The sequence below is a fragment of the Portunus trituberculatus genome, chromosome 47 (genome assembly GCF_017591435.1).
Source record: "Portunus trituberculatus isolate SZX2019 chromosome 47, ASM1759143v1, whole genome shotgun sequence".
NCBI classification, from domain to species: domain Eukaryota; kingdom Metazoa; phylum Arthropoda; class Malacostraca; order Decapoda; family Portunidae; genus Portunus; species Portunus trituberculatus.
Window position 1 is genome coordinate 3,810,145 of NC_059301.1, and position 8,732 is coordinate 3,818,876.

Sequence of the window (8,732 nt, forward strand, 5' to 3'; positions counted from 1 at the left end):
GTAACTGAAATAACAAAATGATAAAAGAATTGAATAATAAATTCCTATGAACACTGACAAAAAAGCGTCACAAAGAAGCAAGGCAAAAAAAAAAAAAAAAAAAAATAATAATAAGGATAAAAAAAAGAAACCAGTTAAAGAATTGACACAGGTTTGCCCCCTTGGCAGTTCTCCTTCCCTTGAGACCTCATGACCGTGCCACGCTCTTTCCACTTCCCTCTGTCCCTCCTCAGTTCTCCGCCTCTCCCATCTCGTCCTGCCCCGCCTTACCCAGTCCGGTCCCGCCCTGTTTTCAACTTTTGCTGAAGCTATAGTACAGTCTCTCGAGGGACGCCTCATTGTTATTTCACGCTGTTACGGCCATTACCCCCGAACTTGAGTCAACAGAGAGAGAGAGAGAGAGAGAGAGAGAGAGAGAGAGAGAGTGAGTGAGTGAGTGTAGTTCCTGCAATAAAAGTGTTAGTAAAACATATATGTATATATATATATATATATATATATATATATATATATATATATATATATATATATATATATATATATATATTAAATCTACATTTTCGTTTTCTTGAAACGTACGTCACTGCAACATTTTCAGGTGATTTCTGCATCCATCTGGGCGGCTATTATAACAAGAATCAATTGATTTTGAAGAGTGTTTTCACAATTCTACTGAAAATTTAAGAAAGATTCAATATCGCCACTGGGAGGAAAAACGACAATTGACATTCTATTTATCTTCCTTCTTTCCTTTGAAAATAATACTTATGTGCAAGCAAGGAAGAATATGTTGAAGAATATGAACCATTATCATTCCTGAGCAAACCTTGCCTTTGTTCCTGCGTCCCTGCCCAGTCGGTACCAGAGAGGGAGAGAGGCCTGGACGGCTTCTCTCCTCATGTTGCTCTGCATGACCTTGATCCTGTCCTTTGTCTTCTGCTTGCCTCCTACCCTCCAGTGCTCCCCTCATCACCCCGCCTCTCTGTCATGCCTCGGTTATCTCTCAATTCTGTTTTTTTTTATTTTTTCGCTGTCCGCAAACCTTCAGTGTTTTTCCTCCATCGTCTTATACCAGTCAGCACTCTGGCGACGCAGCTGCAGTCCATCTGTGTTTGGCGTGATGGCTTTCCGATAAGTGATCCTTGTATTAGAGATGTGTGGATAGTAGCGCTGAGGAAAACACGGGTGAAGCAGACGTATTTATTACTGCTACATTTATGGTGCTCTTTTTCTTTCGGGAGTGTACTGGGCAGGGAAAGAAGTAACTGATAATTATATACGCGACTCGGGTGTCAGATCGTTTCTGTAGCTTGTCCCCTCGATTAGCTATTATATATCTTGCCTGCCCATGTTATACTTCGGCTGATGCTTTCTTCAGTGTATGGACTGGGGAGAGGAGCAGCCGATACACCGTCTCAGGTGTCTGGCGCTCTGTACAGCGCGATCCAGTGATTTCCTCTCGTCTCTCCTGCCGGTATATGTTACACGCAGAAATATGTGATATGAACGACTACAAGCAAAAAGAAAAAAATCCACACAGACAGAACTGTACCTTCACCTAACATTAATTAATAACATGTAGAAAAACAATTTCCCTATCTATTTCATCGTGGTAATTACCCTGGTTATTATTAATGAGTCTTGGTGCCTCGGTTGGTAGAGGTTAAGTTATCACATGCTACAAGGTTTTTTGTCTAGGCTATTGGTTTAAATCTCACAACGAGCGAATTTTCGAAATAATTCTTTTCTATTTATATGTCTTCGTTGTCGCTGCCGTCGTCTCCTTTCTTGTTATTGTTGTAATTTCAGCATTACTATTAAAGCTTTATTATTGTTTCAGCGTGATTGTTTCACCATTGTAATTCTCATCATGACTTACTGAAAACCATCACATTATAATAGCGACGTAAAAATCAAAACTTATGAAGGAGTTAAGGAAAAACTGTTAGGGAAATATTTAGTCATGCAGTAGATAATGACGTTGATTGGAATGATCATGGCAATAAAAATAGAATAATGCCAGGCGGACCTTTATTTTCTTCCTCTCTTCCTCTCTTCCTGTACCCGGTCAGCAACAGTAGACACTCAAGGACGTCTAGCTTAAGATATCGCTCTCTCTTTCCCGGCAGTCCAGCCCAGCCAGTGCCGCCCTACGTGACCCGCCTTAATAGTGTCGTCTGGCGGAGGAAGAAAGAGAAAAAAAAAGGTAATCTCTCTCAGTGTGGAGTCAGCAAATGTCAACAGTTGAGTCTGCTTCCAGTCCGTCTCGTTTTTAATTAAGTCATCTAACCCATGAGGGCACTTGAAAGGATCACGAAACCAGTGGAGGCGTCTATGTTAATTCTGGGCGCTTCAGTCCAGGAGAGAGAGAGAGAGAGAGAGGGTGTGTGTGTGTGTGTGTGTGTGTGTGTGTGTGTGTGTGTGTGTGTGTGTGTGTGTGAGTAAGTAAGTAAGTAAGTAAGTAAATAAGTAAGTAAGAAAGAGTTTATTGCTAACAAAAATATATATGCTTAAGAGGCGAATTTTGAGTCTTGATATATTGTAGCCACGGTCCGTCGAGCTGCTGCTACCTGACGGACATATTGCTAACTAATGGTTTAGTTTGACAAAACTATAAATAACGAAATAGTAACAATGGCATAGTATTTGTAGTAATTGTAATGATAACCATTTCAATTGAAATTGAATATATTAACATGTATAACTATAATAATAATAATAATAATAATGATAATAATGATAATAATGATAATAATAATAATAATAATAGTAATGATAATAATAATGGTAATAATGATGATAATAATAATAATAATAATAATAATAATAATAATAATAATAATAATAATAATGATAATTAGCAGTAATAATAGTAATAGTAGTATATTATGATAGTAATAACATTAATAATATTATTATTGTTAATAATAGTAATGATAACAATAACCATAATATTGATAATAATAAAAAAAAAGAATAGTAAAAATAAAAATAACAATAATTGTTGTAATAATAGTAACAATAATAATTGTAATGATAATGATAATAATAATAATAGTAATAATAATAATAATAATAATAATAATAATAATAGTATGTGTGTAATTCACCTCGGTCGCTTCTTGGTCACCCAGCCAGTCTTCCCCATTACGGAGCGAGCTCAGAGCTCATAGACCGATCTTCGGATAGGACTGAGACCACAACACACAACACACCTGGAAAGCGAGGCCACAACCCCTTCAGTTACATCCCGTACCTATTTACTGCTAAGTGAACAGGGGCCACACATTAAGAGGCTTGCCCATTTGCCTCGCCGCTTACCGGGACTCGAACCCGGGCCTCTCGATTGAGAGTCGAGCGTGCTAACCACTACACTACGCGGTGTGTGTGTGTGTGTGTGTGTGTGTGTGTGTGTGTGTGTTGCGTTGTACATGATCCCTACCTCTGAGAACTGAGGGTCTTAATCTAGTTTGAGATGGATGGAGGAGTTGTGTTATTATTTTACGTCAGAAATGAGAACAGGAAACCTAGAGGGATGATGTGAGTGGGGCCCGGGTAATCTGATATAAAGTGAATCTGGAAGCCACCAACAATACTGTGTGTGTGTGTGTGTGTGTGTGTGTGTGTGTGTGTGTGTGTGTGTGTGTGTACACACGTGTGTGTACAAGACGTTCGCAGCCACTGCAGGATCGTTTGCTACGGTACATTGGTATACATGCTTAATTTCCCTTGTCGTTTATTGTATTAACTCTTAATTGTAGCTTTAGACTAATTAACGGGCCCAAAATTACCAGCGCCTTATCATTTGTAAATCATGTAAAGTGTTTCTTGCATGACTTGTTTTGTTATTAAACAGAACCTGGAGAGCAATTTAGCTGGATTCTGGTTTACTGGTAACAGAGAATTAGAATAGTTAGAAATAAGCATGCAAGGTTTTTTGTATTGAACTCACGACAGAGTTAACTAAGCTTGGCTATACAAATACTGTGTGTGTGTGTGTGTGTGTGTGTGTGTGTGTGTGTGTGTGTGTGTGTGTGTGTGTCTGTGTGTGTGTATGTTGTAGTTCGTTTTTCCTTTGTCCTGTAAGACAAACGTCATTATTTTGAAATAATCTTTATTTTATTTCCTTTCCTTTAACAGTAAAATAACCCGAAGAGGTGGTAGGAACCTGCCGAAACGATAATTTACTCCCAGAGAGATCTAATAGCACTAGTTCTTGTCTGATAAACCATTTCAGGGGGTACTGGGAACTTAACAATAAAGCTAGCGGTGAACTCGCTGAACGTCTCGCTTTGTGTCCCAGAGTTCAAAGGGGCAGTCATAGCCTGCCCTTATAAAGACAACTCCTCTTCTCCACACAAAACTGCATGCGCTTACTACACACATACCATTCACTTAATTAAATTCTAAAAATATGGCGACTTCAACACTAGCCTCGGGAGTCTCCTGGGGCAGGCACCTAAAATGTCACCCGCCCCCCATCCCCTCGAAACTTCTGGTATCTGGCCTAAAACATCTCCAATAACTCTACTTCTTCATCTTTCCCACCTCTATTTCATCCTGATGGCACCACTGCCATCTCATCTTTCTCTAAAGCTGAACTCCTCTCTCAAACCTTTGCTAATAACTCTACCTTGAATGATTCTTGGCTTGTTCCTCTCTCTTCTCCTCCCTCTTGACTATCTCATGCTTCGATTGAAATGTGATGTTTTCTATGCCTTAGCTGGCCCTGGGAAGAGTTATGGACCTGATGGGGTCCCTCTTGTTGTTCTCAAAAAACTGTCTAAAGTTTTAAAATTCATTTTAATTGGAAAATTCTTTTAAACATGTCTTTTCACAATCTTCTATCTTATCACCTGTATGTCTTCCGTCAAGACCACTCTACTGGTGATCTTCTGGTTTTCCTTATCTTGGTCATCCTCTTTTAGAGATTTTGGCGAAACTATTGTTGTTGTCTTAAGATATATCAAAAGCTTTTGATAGAGTCTTGCGCAAAGCTTTGATCTTCTATCCTTTTCTCTGCAACTTCGTCTCAGTTTTCCTCTCCGACCGTTGTATTGCTGCTGTGGTAGACGGCTACCTAAATCTATTAACAGTGGTGTTCCTCAGGGTTCTGTCCCGTCACACACACTTCATATTATTCATTAATGATCCTATAACCAAACTTCTTGCCCTATCCACTGCTACCCTGATGATTCCACCTTACATCCTTCAGGATGTAAATGGATCACGCAGGGACGCCATAGAAAACCTTACTTCTGATTTCTCTAAGATTTCTGATTGGGGGCTGAGAAAACTTAGTAGTGTTCAATGCCTCAAAAACTCAATTCCTCCATCTATCAACTCGGCACAACCTTCCAGACAACTATCCCCTCTTCTTTGATGACACTCAACTGTTCTCTTCTTCTACACTAAATATCCTCTGTCTGTCCTTTTCTCATAATCTAATCTGGAAATTTCACATCTCATCTCTTGTTAAAACAGCTTCTATGAAGTTAGGCGTTCTGAGGCGTCGCCGTCAGTTTTCTCACCCCGCAACTGCTAACCCTGTATAAGGGCCTTATTCGCCCATGTATGGAGTACTTATTCTTCGTATGGGGAGTCTCCACTCACACAGTTTTATAACATAGGGTGGAATCGGAAACTTTTCGTCTTATCAGTTCCTTTCTTCTTACTGTCTTCAGCCTCTGTCTCACCGCCGCAATGTTTCATCTCTTGCTATCTTTTACCGCTATTTCCATGGTAACTGCTCTTGCTAACGGCATGCTTCCACATCTCCTGCGGCCTCGCTGCACAAGACATTTTTCTTCTTTTCAACCCTATTCTGTCTAACTCATTAATGCAAGATCTAACCAGTACTCTCAATCATTTATACCTTTCTCTGGTAAACTCTTGTACTCCATACCTGCAACTGTATTTCCATCTTCCTATGATTTGAACATATTTAAGAGGTAGGTTTCGAGACATTTATCCCTTTCTTTTGGCTAACTCTTTCGGACCTGCAAAGGGGACTGGGAACTAACTGGACCTTTTTTACAACTTTTCTGCTTTCCTTGCCAGTTTTCTTGTTTTACATAAAAAATGATTGTTTGTAGGAGCTCGATATTCCAAAACACTTCTGTGGTCAACACTTGCTTTGATATGCTACGTTAAATAATCACATTCCAAATTCTGGTAAATGATAACTGAAGGGGTTATGATAGCCCTCTGTCTCTTTCTTTACCTTTAAACTTGTTTCAGTTATACTCCTTTTGCAATAATTTTCATAATACATGACATAACTGTTCATGATATGCGAAGTGGACGCAATCTTTGAGGGTACGGCAGCACTGATGATATTTCTTGAGGATGGAAGGCAGTGGGTACAAGTAAGAGTCAGTGGGTAAGCTTAGCGGGAATTCTTTAACTGAGTGCAGTATGATCAGTTCTATCATGCACGTCCGTTCTTTCCTCTCACAATCCCCTTACGCTCACAAAGGAAGGTTAGTACGAGTCTCCAGCATGCCAGCTTCCACTCTCCCAGCATATCGCATTCAAATCTGGCTATATCCTACGAGAGGCTTGCCTCCACTTGGTTAGGCGGATGTCTTGAGTCGTCACAGGAAGCGCCTCGGGCCGGTGGGTAGTGGTGTCAACAGGTGCCAAGGTGAGGCGTCCCAGCGAGGCCAGCCATCGATCCCCTGCTTTGCCTAGCTGGCATTATCACACAGCCTCAGTGTTTACTGCAGTGGATCAGATGGCTGTAAGTTTAGCTTTCTTTGAAGTAGCTTTTTTGTCCTTATTTTCATGAGTATACGCTGAATATCCGAGCCCCTCCCTTTAGCACACTACCAAAAGAAATGATTTTGATTGTTGTAATGTTGATGGTGATGATTGTTATAGTAATGATAATGCTGATGATAATAATAATATAGTAATAGTAGTAATAATAATAATAATAATAATAATAATAATAATAATAATGATAATAATGATAATGATAATAAAGGGTAGTAGCAGTTGCGATAATGATAATAACTATAACAATAATATTAATGATAGCTTACAACCTTATCATTAATAAAAACTAGATATAGTAATATTGAAAATAGTAATAACAATAACATCAGTAATAGCAACAACAAAAGTAACAATAACAACAATATTAGTAATAACTGACAATAAATGTAGTAACTAATTCATAATACTGGCAAAGAAAATCTATATTTGTTCATTTTTGCTGCTGCTGCTGCTGCTGCTGCTGCTGCTGCTGCTGCTACTACTAATGCTAGGAGAATACCACTATCCCTAATAATCTAATGAGAAGGGATGGAATCATTAGACTCACAAAACACAACCATTACTGAGAACCTTGGTGTGGAGGGCGAACAGGTGACGGACGGACACACACACACACACGCACACGCACACACACACACACACACACACACACACACACACACACACACACACACACACACACACACACGGCCCGGTAGCTCAGTGGTTAGAGCACTGGCTTCACAAGCCAGAGGACCGGGGTTCGATTCCCCGGCCGGGTGGAGATATTTGGGTGTGTCTCTTTTCACGTGTAGCCCCTGTTCACCTAGCAGTGAGTAGGTACGGAATGTAAATCGAGGAGTTGTGACCTTGTTGTCCCGGTGTGTGGTGTGTGCCTGGTCTCAGACCTATCCGAAGATCGGAAATAATGAGCTCTGAGCTCGTTCCGTAGGGTAACGTCTGGCTGTCTCGTCAGAGACTGCAGCAGATCAAACAATGAACAGTGAATTACACACACACACACACACACACACACACACACACACACACACACACACACACACACGGTCGTTATGCTGCTCCCCTATATATTATAAGATTAATCCTGTCATCCCTTAATCGCCCTGCGCCATTTTATGTATTATTCTGGAGAGTTTTTAGCAGTTTTGCAATATATTCCACATTACCTGAGCCCGAGTGACGGCTGTGAGATGAGGGAAGGAGGAAAAAGAGAACACCGTGAATTTAAGGAGAGAGGAAAGTTAAGCCAAGAAAAGAAACACCTTGAGTTGGAATGGAGAGGAAAAAGAAAAGGGAAACGTTGGTTGCACTGGATGGGAAACCAAAGAAACACCAAACGGGAGAAGGAAGAAAAAAAGGGACACGTCAACTTCTAAGGGACTGGAAAGTGGGCTCTGTGATATTTTAAAGAAAGGGACGCTAGAAATTTACGGAATGGGAAAAGGGTTCACTTTTTTATATTGTATAAGATATCGAGGATGAGACAAACTAGAGTATTATTGTCTTTATAATATTTAGGTAATATGAAATAGATAAAGAACAATATGTATATATTTTTCCCAAGACTGAACTTTGTATATTTTTCCCATTATGAAGTACTCGAGAATGAAATAAACGTTCATATTTCTCCTGTTTTCGAAGGAACACGTATATGATTTTTTTCACGATGCGGATCTGGATACGAATTTTCCTCCTCTTGAAATGTCCTATAGTGAGATAAGCGTCAATATTTTTTTGGTTGTATTCGAATCTACTGCATCAAGTAAGTAGTATAATCTTGAGTGAAGTAGTTCATTAGTGTTACTTCACAAATAGCATACAGCATTCAAATAGACCGGAACTTATTGAAACATTTTCTCTCTCTGCTATTGTCTAAAAATATCTAATTGCTGAAACAGAAAATACAAATAGCGTTCAATTTCCTTAAACGTAACATGCCAGTCAGTGTCTAT

At 39.6% G+C, this 8,732-nt stretch overlaps 1 non-coding gene across 1 annotated transcript; it reads right to left on the reverse strand.

The window, feature by feature from the left end:
• Positions 1-3,310: 3,310 nt before the first annotated feature.
• Trnae-cuc lies at positions 3,311-3,384 on the reverse strand. The gene has a single exon. It is a non-coding gene; the product is annotated as a tRNA-Glu (tRNA).
• Positions 3,385-8,732: the final 5,348 nt, after the last annotated feature.